The 20,093-nt window shown below is 49.0% G+C and overlaps 1 long non-coding RNA gene across 1 annotated transcript; it reads right to left on the minus strand.

The window, feature by feature from the left end:
• Window positions 1–3,787: 3,787 nt before the first annotated feature.
• LOC129383244 (uncharacterized) lies at window positions 3,788–15,915 on the minus strand. The gene is made up of 3 exons (XR_008611122.1): window positions 15,372–15,915; window positions 15,158–15,287; window positions 3,788–4,867 (listed from the first exon to the last, which is right to left on the minus strand). It is a non-coding gene; the product is annotated as an uncharacterized lncRNA (long non-coding RNA).
• Between the last annotated feature and the right edge of the window lie 4,178 nt (window positions 15,916–20,093).

Consider the following 20,093-nt stretch of genomic DNA (forward strand, 5'->3'; position numbering starts at 1 on the left):
TGACGAACCAACCGACTGAGCTTTCTTTCCGGGCAATATCGAAGGGTCACGAGTTCAAATCACCTGTTATGTTCCTTTTTTTTTCCGCCCCTTTTTCTTTCTTTTTTTTTTTCTTTCTTTTAATGTCTTTTCCTTTATTTTATCACTGTACGGGAACCCTCCTAAAAAAAAAAAAAGAAAGATATATATCTTCAAATATGTATGGCCTCACACTCACATGTGCAGGTCATAAATACCAGGTTCTCTAGCCGAGTGCCATTCATGCGGTATAACCGAGCTCAGATTGGTCCACCTTGACTGACCAAGTAGGGCACCACTGTAGGTTAAATGAGGCGTACAACTCCTGCGGGACCCGCCGTGGTTGCTCAGTGGTTATGGTGTTAGACTGCTGAGCACGAGGTCGCGAGATCGGACCCCGACCACGGTGGCCGCATTTCGATGGGGGCGAAATGCGAAAACACCCGTGTACTTAGAATTAGGTGCACGTTAAAGAACCCCAGGTGGTCGAAATTTTCGGAGTCCTCCACTACGGCGTGCATAATCAGAAATTGGTTTTGTCACGTAAAACACCATAAATTAATCTTTAATTTAACTCCTACGGGGACGGTAGAGTATCCGTCTCCAGTGCAAGAGGACCGTGATTCAAATCCCGGTGCCGCGCTATTCTCCACCGGAAAATACAAAAAAAAAAAACCGCGTGTTGAGAAAATTGCACAAACAGGCCTGGAGTGCGGCCTGATCCCGGTGACCAGAACCGGTAACGCACTCTCTCACCAGAGCAGGATTGGCCACCCTGGTGCAGTACTTGGCCACAACCTCCTATATGAATACAACAATCGAACCCCGGCCCTCAGTCCCCAGCAGCCGCGAAACAACTGACCACGGCGGCGGTCAGATCTGTGACGCTGCAGAGGGTGCTAAGAATACCTGGCTCCGGACAGGCCGCCATTGGAATCTGAACCTGGCAACGTTTAACGTTAGAACGCTATCTAGTGAGGCGAGTCTAGCAGTGTTATTGGAGGAATTAGAGGGTAGTAAATGGGATATAATAGGGCTCAGTGAGGTTAGGAGGACAAAAGAAGCATATACAGTGCTAAAAAGCGGGCATGTACTGTGTTACCGGGGCTTAGCGGAGAGACGAGAACTAGGAGTCGGATTCCTGATTAATAAGGAAATAGCTGGTAACATACAGGAATTCTATAGCATTAACGAGAGGGTGGCATGTCTTGTTGTGAAACTTAATAAGAGGTACAAAATGAAGGTTGTACAGGTCTACGCTCCTACATCTAGTCATGATGACCAGGAAGTCGAAAGCTTTTATGAAGACGTAGAATCGGCGATGGGTAAAGTCAAAACAAAATACACTATACTGATGGGCGACTTCAATGCCAGGGTAGGCAAGAAGCAGGCTGGAGACAAGTCAGTGGGGGAATATGGCATAGGCTCTAGGAATAGCAGAGGAGAATTATTAGTAGAGTTTGCAGAACAGAATAATATGCGTATAATGAATACCTTTTTCCGCAAGCGGGTTAGCCGAAAGTGGACGTGGAGGAGCCCGAATGGTGAGACTAGAAATGAAATCGACTTCATACTCTGCGCGAACCCTGGCATCATTCAAGATGTAGACGTGCTCGGCAAGGTACGCTGCAGTGACCACAGGATGGTAAGAACTCGAATTAGCCTAGACTTGAGGAGGGAACGAAAGAAACTGGTACACAAGAAGCCAATCAATGAGTTAGCGGTAAGAGGGAAACTAGAGGAATTCCGGATCAAACTACAGAACAGGTATTCGGCTTTAACTCAGGAAGAGGACCTTAGTGTTGAAGCAATGAACGACAATCTCATGGGCATCATTAAGGAGTGCGCAATAGAAGTCGGCGGTAACGCCGTTAGACAGGAAACCAGTAAGCTATCGCAGGAGACAAAGGATCTGATCAAGAAACGCCAATGTATGAAAGCCTCTAATCCTACAGCTAGAATAGAACTGGCAGAACTTTCTAAGTTAATCAACAAGCGTAAGACAGCGGACATCAGGAACTATAATATGGATAGAATTGAACAGGCTCTCAGGAACGGAGGAAGCCTAAAAACAGTGAAGAAGAAACTAGGAATAGGCAAGAATCAGATGTGTGCGTTAAGAGACAAAGCCGGCAATATCGTTACTAATATGAACGAGATAGTTCAAGTGGCTGAGGAGTTCTATAGAGATTTATACAGTACCAGTGGCACCCACGACGATAGTGGAAGAGAGAATAGCCTAGAGGAATTCGAAATCCCACAGGTAACGCCAGAAGAAGTAAAGAAAGCCTTAGGAGCTATGCAAAGGGGGAAGGCAGCTGGGGAGGATCAGGTAACAGCAGATTTGTTGAAGGATGGTGGTCAGATTGTTCTAGAGAAACTGGCCACCCTGTATACGCAATGCCTCAACCTCGAGCGTACCGGAATCTTGGAAGAACGCTAACATAATCCTAATCCATAAGAAAGGGGACGCCAAAGACTTGAAAAATTATAGACCGATCAGCTTACTGTCCGTTGCCTACAAAGTATTTACTAAGGTAATCGCAAATAGAATCAGGAACACCTTAGACTTCTGTCAACCAAAGGACCAGGCAGGATTCCGTAAAGGCTACTCAACAATAGACCATATTCACACTATCAATCAAGTGATAGAGAAATGTGCAGAATATAACCAACCCTTATATATAGCTTTCATTGATTACGAGAAAGCGTTTGATTCAGTCGAAACCTCAGCAGTCATGGAGGCATTACGGAATCAGGGTGTAGATGAGCCATATGTAAATATACTGGAAGATATCTATAGCGGCTCCACAGCCACCGTAGTCCTCCACAAAGAAAGCAACAAAATCCCTATAAAGAAAGGCGTCAGACAGGGAGATACGATATCTCCAATGCTATTCACAGCATGTTTACAGGAGGTATTCAGAGGCCTGGAGTGGGAAGAATTGGGGATAAAAGTTGATGGAGAATACCTTAGCAACTTGCGATTCGCTGATGATATTGCCTTGCTTAGTAACTCAGGAGACCAATTGCAATGCATGCTCACTGACCTGGAGAGGCAAAGCAGAAGGGTGGGTCTGAAAATTAATCTGCAGAAAACTAAAGTACTGTTTAACAGTCTCGGAAGAGAACAGCAGTTTACGATAGGTAGCGAAACACTGGAAGTGGTAAGGGAATACATCTACTTAGGGCAGGTAGTGACCACGGATCCGGATCATGAGACTGAAATAACCAGAAGAATAAGAATGGGTTGGGGTGCGTTTGGCAGGCATTCTCAAATCATGAACAGTAGGTTGCCACTATCCCTCAAAAGGAAAGTGTACAACAGCTGTGTGTTACCAGTACTTACATATGGGGCAGAAACCTGGAGGCTTACGAAAAGGGTTCTGCTGAAATTGAGAACGACGCAACGAGCTATGGAAAGAAGAATGATGGGTGTAACGTTAAGGGATAAGAAAAGAGCAGATTGGGTGAGGCAACAAACGCGGGTAAACGACATCTTAGTTGAAATCAAGAAAAAGAAATGGGCATGGGCCGGACATGTAATGAGGAGGGAAGATAACCGATGGTCACTACGAGCTACGGACTGGATTCCAAGAGAAGGGAAGCGTAGCAGGGGGCGGCAGAAAGTTAGGTGGGCAGATGACATTAAGACGTTTGCAGGGACAACATGGCCACAATTAGTACATGACCGGGGTAGTTGCAGAAGTATGGGAGAGGCCTTTGCCCTGCAGTGGGCGTAACTAGGCTGATGATGATGATGATGATGAGTTGCAATTTATTTTATTTCAGCCACCGTTCTAGTGATACAAGGTAGCGATTCGCATGGTGTTCTAATTTATTCAGGCCATGCGATTTAAAAGATATATTCGTATCGTCGGCGTACATTATCAATTCTGGTGAATGAAGTAGGTTAATATCGTTTACGAAGGTAAGGAATAACAACGGAGCTAATTTGGAGCCCTGAGGGACGCCTTCTTGAAGCGTTAAAAAGTTACACGAAACATCCTGCATACGCACGAACTGTCACCGATTATTTAAATACCTTTCAAGCAAATAAGTAGCAACGCCCCGTATTCTTTACTTCCCTAATTTCCTGAATAGAATTTCATGATCCATAGAATTAAAAGCCTGCTTCAGGTCTAAAAATAAACTAAGAGCATAGTTTTTGCCTTCGATATTAGATATTACGTTATGTTAAATATATAGAGGAGCTTGTTGGGTGGATTTATCTCTTCGCAGCCGTATTTCCTCTGAAATTACCTTGCGCGCATTAAAGAATTTTATTGATCTCAAAAATTACGTGTTCGAAAATGTTCGAATTGCTTTAGCTTAACTCTTTGTGCACCAACATAAACGTTTTTACCCATGCACGCACCGTCGTTATCCTACAATCGTGAAGTCTTTTTTTCCCTTTTACGAAAAAGACCAAAGTTCTCGCATCACGACAGCCTTACTCGCTGTTTGTCTTGCGTAGTCACGGTGAAACGCTGCTAACAAAAATGGCACGATCACTTCTTTAGTGGAACCGCTGCCGGTGCAGGCTAGTCCGGAAGTCTGGCTATACCTGGACGAGACCTTGCCTGCAAACACGCGGACTGCGAAATCTCCGCTTGCTCGACTGGTGTTCGGCAACGCGAGCTGGAAGAAGTCAGCGGGCGCAGGCCAGAAGCGTCATCACAGAATCCAGCATCGACTGCATCGTCGAGGTGACGGCGGTAATTCTGGCACAACCAGAATCGCCACTGCCGAAACGCCTTCGTGTCCCGCTGCAGCCGCTGCGTACAAAGTGGCAGCGGCATTCCTCTTGCATTGTCCTTGGAAGCTTCACCTATAGGGCAACTGCAAGCTGCAAGTAGAAAAACAAGGCAGGAACCTGCTCAAATGTAGAATATTGGCGACACTCATTGCTTAGCACTGTTGTGTTCAATTCTGTGAGGTTTTGTGTGTGCTCAGACGTTGGACTTTCATGCTCGCTTAAACACACAGGTCACCTCATCCAAACCTTCGGGTCCTCTTGGGATGAATTCCTGGCCATCACGGGATGGAATGCAATAAGCAAGCTGATTCGCTAGCCAACGTCGACAAACGGAGAGGCCCCCTCCAATGGTCAGAAGTATAGTCCTCGAAATCTTGCTCCAGCAGAGCACCCCAACCAACGCCGCTCTTAACTCAAACAGGCCCGCGAATCGCGCACGTTCCTACGACTCCGTCATACTTTTTTCCAAATGCAGAAACATCTCTCCTCGGGCAAACACAAACCCTCACTATTCGTAATGATGCGATCATTCATCGCATTGAGCGCAGACCAGGCAACCTCCTGTGTCAGGTCTGTGGGCGACGGCCTAACAAGGTCCACACGTACTGGGAATGTCCACGCCCCCCCCCCCCCCCCCCCTCCACGATCAAACGCCCCAAAATCCATGCCTTACACATGGTATAAGAGATGAACTTGCGCCAGACTGTGGCTCCCCATGGTGCGCCATGGCTGCCACATATAGATGGCGCTTGCACACGTCGCCGATCCGCCACCGTTGAGCGACAGCTCCACAAGCGAGGACGTCTCGGACTAGAATCTTCATGCAAAAATGTGTTCTTCGTTCCTGCAGGATCGCTCCGCTTTACAAACCACACACACACAAAAAAGCGCCAATTTGGGACGAAGGGCGAAGTATTGAAAATGATAGCATGGCTTAGCGCCGCGCTAAAGCTCCTCGGATGGTTTTCTAAGAATAAGCGGGGACGACGTGTTGGTTCCACACAGCACGCGAGGAGACTGCTGCAGTGCAGCAGAAACACCCATGCAGCTAATAGGAGTCTTTCAACGCTCGCTAGCGTAGTACGGAGCGCCACCACCGGGCATCACAGGCGTCGCACCTGAATGGTGCGTCAGATGACACCGAACGAAAACCGCCAGAGTGTGTGGATTGGAATGTGCTGCACATTCTACTCGGGCCACTGTATGTACCAGGGTGTGGTATGCATGCAGACTCAGGGCAAGAAAAAAAAAAGAAAGGACAAATTTCTGAGTTTTGTGAAATTCGTGAATGTACAGTTCAATATGGCGGCGGAACTGTCGTATCGACAAAAAAAAGAAAAGAAGGCTTAGTTACGTGTGGCTCCCACCTTCTCTGGTTGTGCAGTGGTGAGATGTGCAGCCCTCAAACATTTCTGGTGAGGACCCTGGCCGTGGCAATGACCACACATTCAAAGTCATCCGGCTGCGCTTCGTACCAAAATCGTCGTCTGTTCATTCCTACCCAAAGCAGCCAAAAAACTGGAACGACTATATATATATATATAATTACACATCCACAGGGACACTAGAGAAGGCTTCCTCGGGCGGTCGGCCTCGCCGCTTGACTGGGGAGGCCTCCTTACTCTGCTTTTCTTGCACTCACCCCTACCCTGTACAGTGTAAAGCCCTTCTATTCTTTAGTGCAGTGCTGCTGCGGGAGACAGCTACGACGCTGCACCACGTGCATGTCGGAGGCCGCGACCAAAGAATTGCAGAGAGTCCGCTTCCTGCGGCTCCCTCTTCCTGTTCCTTCTTTTCTCTCTCGCTGTGCCGCTTCCTGGGATGAGGAGCTGGGTAGTACGGTGGTGTTGCTAACAAGCATGTTCTCCCCGAAGACTGGGGGCGGTTTGCGCTAACATATATAACGAATTTAAGAACTCGTTCCAAAATGTTTCATAGACAAGTCCTAGGCCGCACTAAAACGCGTTCTTAAATTCTTGTCTGTGGTATTTGTTTCCTTGTGTCCTCGTCTTTTTCGCGCTGTTTCACCTCAGTTTTAAATTCATTGTTCGTTTCTTCATCAAATGTCAGTGCAAGCTGCCCTGGGACCAAAGGGAAGCGAGGACAACAGTATATACGTACGAGCCTTTCGTAGAGCGGTTTCACGAGGCAAGCGTTGACAAATGGGCAGAATACGTATGCACGTTGTTGTGAGACCCCTGAGCAAGGGTTAGGCATTGCTAGTGCGTGCATGCCGCCAAGACGAGGACGACGGCGCTTTGATACACTTCATCTTGTTTGTTGGCGTTGCACTTACGGCTGGAAACCGCTTCCGTCCGCCATGTTCTTCCTAATGTGGTCCGCGCTGTTGATATGACACCGAAATTCACAGTCACGCTAACGGCACGTTCCAGATACAGCGGGCGGAAAATGATCAGCCGCTAGCACAATAATCCGTCCGCGGTTTTAGCAGCACAATGCTGCGCTTCTCCCGATCGACCGTTTTAACAACATTTTCGCTGCGTGTGTGTGTTTCCGCCCTAGCTGTCTAATAGAGAACTGAAAGCTGGCATTCTCTGCTGGAATTGACAACATCAACACTAAGATACTGCAGAACAGCAAAGATACATGTTCATCTGTCTACAAATCGACAAGTCTACAAATCAGGCAACAAGAATCGCCTCGAAATTACCGTTCCATTTCTCTAACTAGTATTCCCTGCAAAATCATGGAACACGTCATCTATACTCGCATCATGGCCTTTCTCGACTCGAATAACTTTCAATCCTGCCCAGCACGGGTTTCGCCGCGGTTACTCTTGCGAGACTCAGCTTGCCACATTCTTAGACGATCTGCACTGTAACCTTGAATCTAATCTTCAGCCTGACGCAATATATTTAAATTTTGCTAAAGCCTTTGATAATGTACCCCATAGACGCCTTATGATATAGCTTGCCCTCTTAAATTTTCAGCCTAACATACTGAAGTGGATTGAAGAATTTTCGACAGATCGTTCACAATTCGTCGCCATTAATAATAGGAATTCTAATTCAGTCTAATGTCAGGTGTCTCGCAGGGATCCGTGCTCGGTCCGCTACTTTTCCTAATATACATAAATGATTTACCGTTAAACGTAACATCGAGCATGTGTATGTTCGCGGACGATTGTGTGACATATCGTGCTATTTGCGCCGCTGACCAACCTTCTCTTCAATGTGATCTTAATGCTGTCCTGGACTGGTGTAACGAGTGGCTAATGGAACTTAACCCACGTAAGTAAATATTTGTCCATTCACCGTCGCCGCGATTCTCTTGTATTTCCTTACGTGATCTCTGAACTTCCGGTACTACTAGTTCATTCGTACAAGCATTTAGGAGTAACATTTTCGAGCGATCTGTCTTGGAATCCGCATGTTACTAACCTACTATCATCCGCGAACAGGACGTTAGGATTGTTAAAGCGCCATCTACATCATGCTCCTCAACGTGTAAAATTATTAGCCCACAAATCATGTCAGGTCAAAACTAGAATTTGCATCGCCTATTTCGAATCCTCATGAAGCATACATAATTAGTGATCTCGAATCTGCACAAAATCGCGCCTCTCGTTTGATCCACTCGACATTCTTTTGATATCAGCGTTTCCTCCTTAAAAACTATCCGCATTATCCCCTTATCGCTCCGTCGTCGCATTGCCAGCCTATCTTTATTTCACAAATTTCATAGCACTATGCGCAACGTACTGTTGGAATCGCACCGCTGGCCCGAGTTGTTGGGGTCTCGGTGCTGACGCCCGTTATTGCCAATGGGTCGCAAGCCCCAAGGGTAGCGTTGGCCTGGCGGCCTGGGGCACTGGAAGCATCTGAAGGTCCCGGCAAAGCAAGAGAAGACTGGTAACAGAACAACTTGTTTATTCTAACATAGCAAAAGAGCGGCCGGTCAGGTCGACCGGAGTGGAGAGACGGGAGAGCACGTAACTCAACAGTACAAATCGGAGCCTCTGCTCTGGCGTCCGGGGGCAGCTGCTCTTATACCCTCGGCGTCGCGGTCCAAAAGGGAAGGAGGGAAGGTCACGGGATGAAGGTCACGGGACGGCGCAGCAGGGGCCCACGACGGCGCGAGCGGTTGAGCCGAGAGACCTCCAGGCCCCTCCTTCGGGGAACTCCGCTCCCCGGCTGCCGCGCTTTGACAAGCGAGGGCACACACACACACACGCACACACGAAGACACGTGGCACTGAAACACGCCTGGACACGCTTGGCGGGTAGGCGTCGCGGCGGCGTCGGACGGGCCAAAATGTCCGCCGCTTTGAACAAAGCCCCGGCGTCCGTTGCATCCGCGCCGGCATTACCGCGCGTTGTAGGCGAAACGTAACAGACCGCCCCGCCGGGGGAAGGAGATCCCGATGGTCAGGGGACGGCATCCGCTGTCCGGAGGGATGTCGCTCGATGATGCTCATAACCGAAGTTGGGCGTCCTTGGGCGTTTCTTGAGCGCAGCGCACAGAGAAGGCCTCGTTCTCACGTTCAGGTGCACACAGGACACTGCAAAGTGACTTCGGGAGAGTTGACATGTTTGTTCTCGTTTCCGGCAAGCGTTAGAACCACGCCAAAAGTCAACCGCTCAGTCAGCAAGCACGGCACAACCCTCACTAAGCCCTGCCAGGCTCTTCCCCCTTTTATACTGCTGCCTAGTTCCTTACAGTAGTTTAGCAGCACTCAGAACGCGTCCACAAATCGGAAAAATTGCACTAAAAAGCACATCATCACTTTGAAACACTACACAAAAGCAATAGGTTAAAAAAAAATCCTGCCTCAGGAAGAAAAACATCAGTAACAAGCAATTTTGAGGCTGATTCCCACGTTAGGGGCTTCGACTTAAGCCATCGGCGTTACCGTTGAGACTCCCCTTTTTGTATCGCACCTCAAAGGAATATTGTTGCAAAGCGAGGCTCCAGCGCAGGAGGCGGCCATTTTTGGGAGAGATGGTCTGCAGCCATTGGAGAGGGCAGTGATCCGTTTCAATGATAAACCTCGAGCCAGCTAGGTAACATGACAATTTCTGAACGGCCCACACGATACACGCACACTCTTTCTCGGTGGCGCTATACGCCTGCTCACGACTCGTCAGCTTACGACTAGCATACAGGACGGGGTGTTCTACTTCTCCATTTTCCCGTTGGCACAGTACAACGCCCATGCCTCGCTCACTAGCATCACACTGAACAACGAACCCTTTTGTGTAGTCGGGCGATCGTAGCACCGGCTGGCTTGTTAGGGCGCTCTTTAGGGCGCTAAAAGCCCTTTCCTTCGTCTCCTCCCAGACGACTGTTTGCGGCTCTGTCTTTCTTAGAGCATCCGTCAAGGGAGCCGCGATATCAGAGTACCTGGGGATGTACCTCTGATAGTAGCCGGCGACACCTAAGAACGACCGAATATCGGTCTTCGTGCGCGGTCGCGGGAAGTCTCGCACAGCGGCCACCTTTATTTCAGAGGGGCGGCGACGACCCCGACCAATCACGTGTCCGAGGTAGACAACCTCGGCCTGTGCTAACTGGCACTTGGGAGCCTTGACTGTCAAGCCCGCATCGCGCAGGCGGGTTAGCACTGCCCGCAAGTGCGCCATATGCTCAGGCCAGGATGCGGAGAATATCGCTACGTCGTCTAGATACGGTAAAGCGAATTCTTGCTGTCCCCGCAACACTTTATCCATGAGGCTTGAAAAGCAGTATGGCGCGTTCTTCAAACCAAAACTCAAAACTTTAGGACGGAATGTCCCCATTGGTGAAATGAACGCCGCATACCTACTAGCCTCTTCTGTAAGTGGAACCTGCCAATAACCCCTGACAAGATCTAGGGTGGAAATAAACTGAGCGCTACTCACTCTCTCAAGGCGCTCCTCGATGTTAGGGATCGGATAAATTTGATCCTTAGTGATGGAATTAAGCCTGCGGTAGTCGACGCAAGGACGAGGTTCCTTGCCCGGTACCTCAACTAAAATCAAAGGGGAGGTATAATCACTCTCACCCGCTTCAATAACACCGAGCTGTAGCATTTTCTTTACCTCAGCCTCCATAATATCGCTCTGGCGGGGTGACACCCGGTACGCCTTGGATCGTACTGGCTCTGGGGAGGTAAGTTCTATGTCATGAGTAAGGACAGAAGTCCTACCAGGCCTCTCAGAGAACAGACCTTGAAACTCTTGTAAGAGCTGGTGTAGTTCGGTTTTCTGCTCAGGCGACAGCGATGCTTTACTTATTAAGTCACTAATGACTTGATCGGTGTCTTTCCTGTTCGTCACTGAGCCTAGTCCCGGAAGCTCGACCGGAAGCTCTTCTAACTTTCCCGCATCGGGAATTTCCTCTCCAGTATCTGGTGCCTTTAACGCTACAGGCTCAATTTTATCCCGTTCGGGCGTGCTCTGAATACTAGCTTGCTGCGCCTCTGACCCTTTCTCATCGTTCAACAACGTCGGCCCCGCAACTACCGCCTTTGCAGCGAGCTCCCGAACCTTCGATCTGGTTAAGGCCTGAACGCTAGCCTCACCAAAGAAAAGCCCCTTCTCGCGCAGGAGGTGATCGGACCTGTTTGAAAATAAGTACGGGTACTGGGGGGGCAGCATAGATGACACTGCGGCCTCCGTCTCAAGTGCTCCGAAAGGTCCTTCAATAAGCACTTTTGCTACCGGCAGACACACGCTATGAGCTTCCACTGCTTGCTTGATCCATGCGCACTCGCCCGTGAACATATCGGGTTCTACGTAAGAGGGGTGAACTACATCCATTGTAGCTGCGGAATCGCGAAGCACTCGGCACTCTTTCCCGTTCACGAGGAGGTCTCGCATGTAAGGCTCGAGAAGCTTCATGTTCTCGTCAGTGCTGCATACAGACAAAAACACGACTTGTGTTTTTGTTTCTGGACACTGCGCCGAAAAGTGACCCGGCTTCTGGCACGTATAACAAACGCGCGCTTGCCTCATCTCGAACCGCTTTCTGCGTTCGGCTTCGGTTGCCGCCGTCTCCTTACGTTCGGTCGGACTGCTTTCACTCGCATCCGCACTACGTGTATCCCCCTTTGCTCTCATGGGTGTGAACTTCGGCCTCTCCAACTTGGAGCCAAATTCACCCTTTTGACCGTCCTTAGCTCCGCGAGCCCGACGCGTCACAAACTCCTCGGCTAGCTCAGCGGCTCTAGCCACCGTACTAACGTCTGGCCTATCCAAGACCCAGTACCACACGTTCTCAGGTAACCGACTATAAAACTGTTCTAGCCCGAAACACTGCAGAACTTTCTCATGGTCACCAAACGCTTTCTCTTCTTTGAGCCACTCCTGCATGTTTGACATAAGCCTGTACGCAAACTCTGTATATGACTCACTTTTGCCTTTCTCATTTTCCCGAAACTTCCGACGGAACGCCTCCGCTGACAGCCGGTACTTTTTTAGCAGACTCGATTTCACTTTGTCGAAATCCTCTGCCTCCTCTTTCTCCAAGCGAGCGACTACGTCGGCCGCCTCGCCGGGTAGCAAAGTGAGCAAGCGCTGTGGCCACGTTTCCCGAGAGAACCCCTGCTTCTCGCACGTTCGCTCAAAGTTAACCAGGAACAAACCAATGTCCTCTCCAAGCTTAAACGGCCGCATCAGGTCAGTCATTTTGAAATATACTCGTTCTCCTGCACCGTGTGCCTGACTTCCATTACGAGCGCGTTCCATCTCTAACTCGAGACGCTTCATTTCCAAAGCGTGTTGACGGTCGCGCTCTCTTTCTTTCTCTTGTTGCTCTCGTTCTATCTGTTCTTTACGTTCCAGCTCCTGTCTTTTTGTCGTCTCCCTCTCCTCAATGGTCTCAAGGCATTCCGACAGCTCGTCATCCTCAGCTTCTAACTCAAGAATAGCCCTTAGCAGTTCTGGTTTTCTGAGTTTGTCTGAGACATCCAGACCCAACTCTCTTGCAAGCTCCAGCAATTTCGGTTTGCGCAACGACTTCAAATCCATGGCTGCTCTGAATGCTGCTTTCTCTACTGCCTACTATTGTCTTGCCGCAAACTAACCCGGTAGCAACGACAACCACAATTACCAGCTCTGTTTCTGACACTAACAAAAGCCTGGCAAAACTCAGAAGAAGAAAGTCCCGCACTCACCAAACCTCGCAGCCAAGAATTCCGCGCAGTCGTTCCGCTGCAGGCAACCAGTCATCACACAGGGCTCGTTGCGCTGCTCCCGGATGGTCGTTGAGCTGCTCAGCATACAGTCAACCGCATCTCTTCGCTGCTGGCCTCCGTTGTCGCGATCTCACCGCTGGCAACCAGATATTGGAATCGCACCGCTGGCCCGAGTTGTTGGGGTCTCGGTGCTGACGCCCGTTATTGCCAATGGGTCGCAAGCCCCAAGGGTAGCGTTGGCCTGGCGGCCTGGGGCACTGGAAGCATCTGAAGGTCCCGGCAAAGCAAGAGAAGACTGGTAACAGAACAACTTGTTTATTCTAACATAGCAAAAGAGCGGCCGGTCAGGTCGACCGGAGTGGAGAGACGGGAGAGCACGTAACTCAACAGTACAAATCGGAGCCTCTGCTCTGGCGTCCGGGGGCAGCTGCTCTTATACCCTCGGCGTCGCGGTCCAAAAGGGAAGGAGGGAAGGTCACGGGATGAAGGTCACGGGACGGCGCAGCAGGGGCCCACGACGGCGCGAGCGGTTGAGCCGAGAGACCTCCAGGCCCCTCCTTCGGGGAACTCCGCTCCCCGGCTGCCGCGCTTTGACAAGCGAGGGCACACACACACACACGCACACACGCACACACGAAGACACGTGGCACTGAAACACGCCTGGACACGCTTGGCGGGTAGGCGTCGCGGCGGCGTCGGACGGGCCAAAATGTCCGCCGCTTTGAACAAAGCCCCGGCGTCCGTTGCATCCGCGCCGGCATTACCGCGCGTTGTAGGCGAAACGTAACAGTACCTATCCTTCCCCCTACACGCATATCTCAGCGCACCAGCCATCAGCTACAGGTTTCCCGCCCACGCTCCTGGTACGTTTTCAAATGTTTTTTTTTTGCTCGCACAGCTGTAGACTGGAACTGCCTTCCTGATGACGTTGCTGTCATGTGCCCAGCAAAATTCGTCGAAAATGTAAAAACTGCCTGTTAGTGACTATGTATATTTATTATTGCCACCCTTATGTAAGACCCCATTTATTGGGGCATTTAAGGTAATAAAATGAAATGAAAAGTCTGGAAATCACCGCGGACGAATCGACATTGTGTATTCCGCCACTCTGGGCATGCGCATTATGAAGAACATGGCGGACAACAGTAGCTGCGAAGGGGTGGAGGAAGATGTCTGAACTTAGCAAAGAAAGAAAGCATATCGAAGCAAGCCTACTGGGAAGAAAGGCGATTCAGCAGGAAGAAAGCGGGGGGAAATCATGTGAAAGTGCGTGTTATCGAGCTAAAGAGCGCTTGCTCGCGAACAAACAAGCACGCCGAGTATTCTACTTTCTTGTCCTCTCATTCCTCTTTAATCCATTAATCGCGTACTTTCCTGCTTGGCGATTTAGGTAGAGGGAGCAAAAACATACCAACAACAACATATAACATATGAACCGGAATATAGCTTAACATGCTTTCGCGAAAAGTCAGATGAACTCACCACTCGACTTATAGAGCGGTCGTTAACGCATCGTGAGTTGTCTGGCCAAATCAAGGTCAGGGGGCGGCGTATTTATGGGTCGAACTATATTGGGGTTTATGTGGTACAGGGTTTACGTGTTAACATTGCTATCGAGCTCAGTACGAACAAGAACGCGCGAGCGCTTTGCCCCGACCTTTCACGGTTTGACCGTACTGAACGCGATAGTACTTGTCGAGGATGCACGTCCGCGTACAGACGCTGCCAGAAATGGCAAAGCTATCGTGATAATCTAATCGCCTGGACAGGAAAGCTCATTTCCGCGAGGATCCGATGCCGTGAGCCTGACTTGAGTCAGCCTTTTGAAAACCTTGCCGTTTACAGCTTAGAAAAGGAAATACGATTGCGCCAAGTTTTGTAGTGGAGCTTTCTTTTCCTCCGACATTTCCACTGCTGCTACTGCAGCAGCCATTGGCTTGCCCGACACGTCGGGAGGTGGTTAAAAGCGTGCATATACGTGAAAGGAGCGTGGCAGTGAGTAAAGACGACGCGAGAAACGCGTGTGGGCCTTCGCACCGCGTCGAATGTGCGCAACGCCCCATATAGTTGCCTTGGCGTCGCTCTTTACACTTCTCCGTCCTCATTTCGTACATTCGCGCGCTACGCAGTATGGCCGTTATGAACTACGATCAACTCGCCCAAGCTGCTACCCCAATACCCTCTTGAAAGCTGTAATCATCCGTGAGCCCCCGCAAAAGCACTTCAGAAACTGCAGCGCTTACCTTTCTACAACGTGAAACCGTCCAGAGAGGGTGTGGATAGAATCGCAGGGGAGAGCAGGCAGACAATGGGTCGAGTGAATAACAAACAGCGTTGGCAGTCACGGTGTTCGTAAGCGTCCGTGCAATATGTCTAAAAAAATGAAATGCACATATCGGGCAATGCTTTTAGTTGAAACAACACACTCGAGAATAAAAATAAGGCAATTGTACTCACCTCTGCGATAATTTCACTTCCTAAACTCACGAGCTTATCTAGCGGCAAACTCACTTTTTTCTGACGGTGTTATTTTGAAGCGTTCGGCTAGTTACGTTTCACCCGATAGCGGTGCAACGACAAGCTTGTAATCGTGGCGGCGAAGCCGCTGGTACTGAAAACGTTGCCGGGCTAGTTGACGCGTGTTTCGCAAGCAAAACGTGGTGCAAGCGCAGTGGACAAACGACAGCTCACGGGAAGAAGCAGGACGTGGAAGAAAGCCCGAGGGTCCTCCCTCCTCCGAGAAGCCACCACGTCCTTCTGGCAGCGGGCGAGGTCCGCATAGGAAGCAACAAAAGGCACAGGGCATTCACGCTTCTTCGTGCACCCATCCGGTTCTGAGCAGCAGCGCAGGCTCGGCTGCGCGCAGAATAGACTGCGCATGCCTTCGGTACTGCAACGCCAGGGGACGGAGGGAAAAGTGGCGAGAGCGAAACGCATTCTCGGTGCTAGAAGAGAAACTTGGGCGAGCTGGTGGCGATTCATGTTTCGGAAGTTAACAGCGCAAAACAACACGAGGACGAAGGGAGAGACACTGGCGCTGCTCACCACTGAAGATTTATTTTGGGGGGAATCACATTTATATACACCGGCCAACATGTCAACAACTAAGCGATGCGCATGCGCATTAGGGGCCATCCTGGTGACTTGTCGAAACACACGTGGAATACATCAGGCGTCATAAAGCTTCCATATTCTGCATAGTGCTTCCGTACCTGGAAGAAAGTGTTCCACGGTAGATTATTATTAGGTTTATGGTTTTTATGGTTTGACGGAATGGCTTTATCCACGTTATGACGCCCTGATGTCTTCCACGTGTGTTTCGACAAGTCACCAGGATGGCTCTTAAGGCGCATGAACATCGCTTAGTTGTTGACGTGTTGGCCGGTGTATATAAATGTGATTCCCCCAAAATAAATCTTCAGTTGTGAGCCAGTGTCGTTTTCTTCTTTCCCTTCGTCCTCGTCTGTTTTGCGCTGTTAATTTCCGAAGCATTCTCGGTGTTTCGACGTCGCTTCGCCAGCTCACTCGCGTAGCTGCTGCACATACCAACGATTTGTACATACGGGATACGGCGTGTTTTCATGGCCAACTTAGGGGTGCCTCAATGTCCTCCTCACCCGCCCTGACATCGAAGCACGTTGCCCAAGCCTAACTACCTGCGCCCAGTCACTGCACCTTTTTGTTCGAGGAAAAATGAGGTCATACAGATACAAAGGCGAAATCATGAAGCGCTGAACGAAAACCCGGGTATTCCGTCAGCACAAGCTTCATTGCTGGAGAAAAAAAATAGTGCTAATGATGTCAGCACTGCTACACGCAAAGTTTCTTACTTCAGATAGAGCTCGCTGAAACGGATTAAATAATAGTGACTTGAAAACATTTCCACCAGTTTAGACCACCATGCGCATGTGCGTAACTCTGCTGGCAGTATACAGTAAAGTGATACGACACGCGCACGGTTTTTTGTTTGTTTTCTTTGTTTAGCAGAAGTTGCTGTGGCTGAACGAGCAGCAGCACTTCTGGTTGTTTTATTATACGGGGTGTTTCACGTAACTTGAACCAAGGATTTAAAAAAAAAAAGGGGGGGGGGGGGGTTAGCCACAGCTGAATGAAACCAACTGCAAATGGTTTGCCGTCATGTGGCGCTCCTTGGGGTAACTTTTATACTCCGCTTAATTAATTGATTGATTAAGAAGAATTGTGCAAAATTTTTAATATTCACTTCAGGGCCAAGCGCTTTCCTTTGAGTAGTAGAGAGGATTAAGAAACAGACGATCCAATTTTTTTTTTTTTTTTTTTTTTGTGGCAGCGTACATGCTGCGCGGCAATCTTTTTCGGCGTATAAGGAAAACCCTGAAATGTGAAATAAAACCACGTGACTGCGCCAATGCGCTATCGTATTGTAGCGCTCTAAATCACGCTTCGTGCGAAAGAACCGTGCGCGCTTACCGTGGCGAAGTGAGCGGCCGCGGTTCTAGGCATCGGCTTCACAGTGCGTCAGCATCTTTCGCGGAGACACACGGAAAAGACACGTCGCCGTCATCGATAAGTGATAGGCTCGACGAAGTATTTCCTTTCGACATCAAGACCAACGCACGCAGGAGATTTTCGAGGCCTGCGCTGTTTTACGTGTGATAGGGAAGCGTGTGTCAGCAAGCCCTCTCACAGAAAGAGTTGAATTGAATTGAATTTTTATTCTCCTTGAGTTCGCCTACTTGTGTGATAATTTTATTCTTTAGTATTTTTGCATTTCTTCAAACTACATTTTTTAAAATCAGTAATTAATTTTATTCAGTAGCTTACATTTTTATCCAATAGCGTTCATTTCCTCCTTTCTTGTCCCCACTCTATCTTCCTTTAATTTTGGCCTCACTCTTCGTTCCCAGTGCTTAGTGCCCCTTGCGCGTGCCTTGCCTAAGGGGATAACTTCAACCCTCTGAGCCGTCAAGATCCGGAAGGGTGCGGTGGGCCCGAAAATTCCCGTTTCTTGTTTTTTTTTCTGGTCCCTTCCAACGGAAAGCGCCTTGTGTAGTTGTGGCTCGTCTGACCGAACCTCTTCTCTTACCCTCCCCTCCTCCCCTTCCTATCTGTCGAGGCGTTGTCTCTGTTCTCAGCCTCCTCTCCATCTCCCCCATCTTTTCAGTGTAGATATTTCTGGCGTCACGCAAAATAAACCGTCAGTTGCGTAAAAGTACCTACAATATACTTACTATAGTTGTAAGTCAGCTTGCGCTTGTCTCACTTTCTTGTCCCTTCTATCTGCTGTTTACGATTTTAAAAATACGTACCAACAGTCCAGCAGGAAAGTCTTCTTCAGCATGACGCCTCTTCTTTATTTCGCGCTTCTTGCTTCTGGTAGCAATTTACGCCTACTGGGCCAGTCCGTTCTAAAAATTATCTGGCATGAAAAAAAAAAAAATGAACGCTAGACAGAGGTTTACGGGAAAGCTACCTAATATTTTAAAGCGGGCAACAGCATAGCAACTAGGCGTCGTATATCATTTAAACACTTCTGTGCCCGCCGTGGTACCTATGTGACTGTGGCGCTGCTCGAGGTGGCGGGTTCGATCCCGACCTCGTCAGCCACATTTCAACGGGGGGCGAATATTATATAATAATATAATATGCTATATCAACACGCCCAGTCGTCAACCTTGGCAAGTTTCGTCTCCACTTCAATGGGCCCTTTTAATTGTCTTTCTGTTCACCCTACCCTTCTCGTGACATTCATTGCCGTCGCCATCTGCCGAGCACGAAGCCTGGCCTTCATCATACGGATGAACCAGCTACCTCCAGAAGTACTACTTCGCTTCGGGGGCTTTGCACCGTCGCAGTCAAAGGGAATGCGGGTATGCAAGCTTCTGCACTCCGAATGCCACAAGCAAGCACGTTTCTTCAGGGACTGCCTCTTCTTACGTGTGCATGGGTCGGGTTCACAAAGAGGCATCCGTGACTGGCGTGGTTTTAGGAAGCTGGCCGATGCGACAGCTGAATTCATGTGGATGCAGACGCTTTCGCAGCTACGAGCGTCGATGAAGCAAAAGACCGCCTCTTCAATGGGTCCCATCCACCTACGAGGCGACGTGGTGCTACCGGAACCCATCAAGGACGTTCTCTCGAAGGGACCAAAGTTTGCCGTTCAACCGAAGCTCTCACCGCCAGCTCTTCTGGGTATCGTCAAGCGCGTCTCCAAGTTGGCCCCGGAAAGTGAAACTGACCGCTGTTTGTCCGAAGGCATCGACGTTTTGGTGAGATGCAAGACACTTATGAACGTTGTTCCTGTCAAAAAAGCAGTGTCCTTCCTAAAGGAGCATTCGCTGGCTTTAGTTCCCGCGGATAAAGAAGGAGGCTTCTTGGTGTTACCTAAGGAATTGTATTTATCTAAAGCAGCGGAAGCCATCAGAGGGACTTTTGACTGCCGCACCAGTATCTGCTTGTCTAAAGTAAAAAATGAAGCTAGGAAGTTGTGCGCCAAATGGAAACTGGATAATCTGAATAGGTCTCTTGATAAAAAGAGAAAATTGAGCTTACAGATGTTCTTCACAGCAAAGACCCACAAGGTGGACTGCCCGCTTAGGGTAATTGTCACTTCTAAAGACACCTGGCAGTTGCCGGTAGCCACGTTCCTGCAGAGCAGGTTAAAATTACTGGAAGTTGACGACCCCTTTTTAATAAAGAACTCTGAGCAAGCTATTGCGTTCCTACGAGAAAATTCTGACAAGGGGTATTTGGCTTGCTCTTTTGACGTCAAAGACTTATTTTACTCTATTCCTCACAAAGAGCTCTTGCTGTGCATTGAACAATGTATTGATAAATACGGAAACGTTGCCTTTCAAAATGATTCACAGATGCATGTTGAAGCCTTTTTAGAGTTGTTGTCCATGTATTTAAAATCCACCTACGTGTCTTGGAATGGAGACATTTTCCTTCAAAAACAAGGAATATGTGTAGGTTCGTCTATCGCACCGATTCTGAGTGACCTGTTCCTAGCCAACATTGACAGAACCCTAGCCGCACGCTTCCTGAATTCGCGGGTTGCTCGGGTATTCAGGTTTGTTGATGATTATTTAGTTTTAGTGGACAACGTTGATAACAAGAATCAGTCGCTGTTGACACACCTTGAAAGAATTTTCAGGGGGGGGCTAGAGCCATTGGTGATCACAAGTGAAGAGCCAGACG

Source organism: Dermacentor andersoni, chromosome 8 (assembly GCF_023375885.2).
Source record: "Dermacentor andersoni chromosome 8, qqDerAnde1_hic_scaffold, whole genome shotgun sequence".
NCBI lineage: Eukaryota > Metazoa > Arthropoda > Arachnida > Ixodida > Ixodidae > Dermacentor > Dermacentor andersoni.